The sequence below is a fragment of the Portunus trituberculatus genome, chromosome 4, assembly GCF_017591435.1.
Source record: "Portunus trituberculatus isolate SZX2019 chromosome 4, ASM1759143v1, whole genome shotgun sequence".
Lineage (NCBI taxonomy): Eukaryota > Metazoa > Arthropoda > Malacostraca > Decapoda > Portunidae > Portunus > Portunus trituberculatus.
This window is the reverse complement of record NC_059258.1, coordinates 3162571-3165899: the sequence shown is the minus strand read 5'-3', so window position 1 is coordinate 3165899 and position 3329 is coordinate 3162571.

Here is a 3329-nt window from a genome sequence, read left to right as displayed (position 1 = left end):
CTCTACTGCCTCGTCACTGTCTGCCCCACACGAGCACAACACATGAAAGACACAACACAACAACCAAAAACAACAACTTAACACCATAAAACAAACTTAGCTACGCAACATAAAGACAAAACAACACAACACAATAAAACAAAACTAAACTGCTCTCCATTGCAACACAAAACACAAAACCAGAGACAAAACAAAAACAACACAGCACAACACGATAAGACAAACAAAACTGCCCTTCACAGCATCAGGAAAACAAAAATATAAGAAAACTTACATCATTACACGACAAAACCAAACAAAAACTGGTCTTTCTTCCAATCTACCATCCTTTCCTGCTCTTTACCCATCACCCTATCATCCCCATCACCACCACCACGCCAGCAGGAGGAAGACGCCCTTAACATGCTCCTGAAACAGTTATGGAGCTTTGCAGGAGGAGAAAGTTGAAAGTGTTCTCTTGCTATGACCCTTCCTATGCTCTCTTAACTATGCTCTTGATATGCTGCCCCCGTAATGAGAGAGGACCAAGGGCGCAGCTTACTGTACCGTACCCTTCACTATAGTCACCATGTCAGTTACTTGTCCCCTATCGATAGGATACAGCGGTGTGTTTGTCTGTCACTCCCTCGCCTGCCGCGCTCTTTGGTGTCCTAAGATGGCAGCGCAGTTGAAGATGAAAAGGAAGGAATATCAGTGTTGCAGTGTTCTAAAATGTAATTCTTGAGTTTGTTCGGCGTTCTTTTGTTTTGATTGGTAGTTTAAATGTTAATTTTAGTGTTCATTGCGATTTTAACCCATTCAGTACCAGGACGCGTTACCATATTCATTCTGCTTGCTATTTGGTGATTTCATTCAGCTTCAGAAACTTATGTGGAGGGTTGAAATAGTGAAGACTGTGGCCATTAATCTTCTGACCTCCGTAGACCCTTCCTAATGTCAATAAAATGGTCTAATCGTGCACAGATCTCAAGGTAAAAAATGTGTCCCAGTATTGAAGGAGTTAAGCGGTTGTAGTGAGATTATCAAGAAACCTGGATAAGATAACGATGAATTAGTGTAGTGACCGCAAGATGTCCCCTTTTATAAGTACTGTTCACTGATTCGTAACTGATAGTAGAAGAAGCACAACTGGACATGAATAACAAGAGGCAGTGTCACAGTAACCTGTTTTAACCCCGCGCCATTTGCATTCACATCCCTAAGAGTTAATATGACGTTGGAAGCAAGAGTGACCATAGTACTGATGCTTTAACCTTGTCCCGGGTGCTGGAAAAGTACCACCACCACCACCACCACCACTACTACCACCACCACTGTTATCATGAGAGCACACAAGGCGGTCTGTCACTCTCTACCACTTCAAGTCCCCTCTGATTCGTGTCTCAGTGTGTGTGAAGGTACGTAGTGGTGGCACAGGTGTTCTAACCCTTTCACTGCTACCTGACACGTGTTTCCTCAGTTATTAACCCCTTTCAGTACTGGGACATATTTTTACCTCGAGATTTGTGTACGATTGGACCATTTTATTGACATTAGGAAGGGTCTAAGATTAATGGCCACAGTCTTCACTATTTTAATCCCCTTTCAGTACTGGGACACATTTTTACCTCGAGATTTGTGTACCATTAGACCATTTTATTGACATTAGGAAGGGTCTATGGAGGTCAGAAGGTTAATGGCCACAGTCTTCACTATTTTAATCCCCCACATGAGTTTCTGAAGCTGTATTAAATCACCAAATAGTAAATAAAATGAATATTGAAACTCCTCATGGTACTGAAGGGGTTAAGCAGATATGATTCAGGTGTTATTGTTTTGTTTGTTTTGATATGTTTGTATATTTTTGTTTGTTTCAAGTGTTTTTTTTTTTTTTTTTAGTTATTGAGTACTTTCATTGATGTGTTGTTGTTTTGATTGTTTTGGTGTTGGTGTTTTGTTTTGTTGTGTTTCAAGAGGTGGTCGTGATTAGACGAGCGTGTTTTGTTTTGGTGCTGGCTGTGATTGTCTTGTTTTGTCTTGTCTTGTTTTTGTTTTGAAGTGGTGGTCAAGACGAGCGTGTTTTGTTTTGGTGCTGGCTGTGAGAGGGAGACAGGAGGAGGAAGAAAGGAGGAGAGAGGAGGAGGAGAGAGGAGGAGGAGCACAGGGAAAGACAGGGAGAGGGAGACAGGAGGAGGAAGAAAGGAGGAGAGAGGAGGGAGGAGAGAGGAGGAGGAGCACAGGGAAAGACAGGGAGAGAGAGACAGGAGGAGGAAGAAAGGAGGAGAGAGGAGGGAGGAGAGAGGAGGAGGAGCACAAGGAAAGACAGGGAGAGGGAGACAGGAGGAGGAAGAAAGGAGAAGAGAGGAGGAGGAGAGATAAGAAGGAGGAGCACAGGGAAAGACACGGAGAGGGAGACAGGAGGAGGAAGAAAGGAGGAGAGAGGAGGAGGAGAGATAAGGAGGAGGAGCACAGGGAAGGACAGGGAGAGAGAGGTGGTCAAGACTGGCGTGTTTTTGAAGTGTCAGTGGGCTGCGGCATGTGTTACCTTAATATATAACAAACTAAAGTCTTATAATGTCCAGGTCTACACATCAAACACTGGGATTTATTTATTTATTTATTATTATTATTATTATTATTATTATTATTATTATTATTATTATTATTATTATTATTATTATTATTCTTTAGTGAACCTTTTTTTTTTGTCTATCTTTCGAAGCTCTTGGCCCGATTTCCTTACGAATGAGAAGAAGAAGAAGTAAACTTAATAGATATCCATGAACGTGTAGACAGAAACACAAACAAACCATGGAAACTTAATCCAACTTGACATATTTGAAGTCGAGCTAAACTGAACTCGAATTAAAAAAAGAAATAAATAAAAGAAATAGAGAAAGAGAGAGAAATAAAAAAAAAAAGTACTGGTGTAATGTAAGTCACCTACGAATCACACCTGTTGAGTTGTCAGGGCGCGGCAGGTGTGACTAATAGGATCAGTACAGGTGTGTGATCCGGTGCAGCTTTCGAATCAGTGGAGCTGAGGCGAGGCGTGGGGAATACCAAGGCGGAAGGGAGGAGGGAGGCGGGAGGAGGGAAGAGGAGTACGGAGAGGGAGGCTGGAGGAGGGAGATAGGAGGGAAGCAGGAGGCAGGAGGCAAAAGGAGGTAGGGAAGGAGGGAGGAGGAAGGAAAGAGGAGGAGCACAAGGAGGAAGGTGAGGAAGGAGGGAGGAAGAAGGAGGAGAGAGGAGCAGGAGGAGCACAGGGAGGAAGCGTGGGGAGGGAGGCAGGAGGAGGAAGAAAGAAGGAAGATTGAGGAGGGAGGAGAGAGGAGGAGGAGGAGCACAGG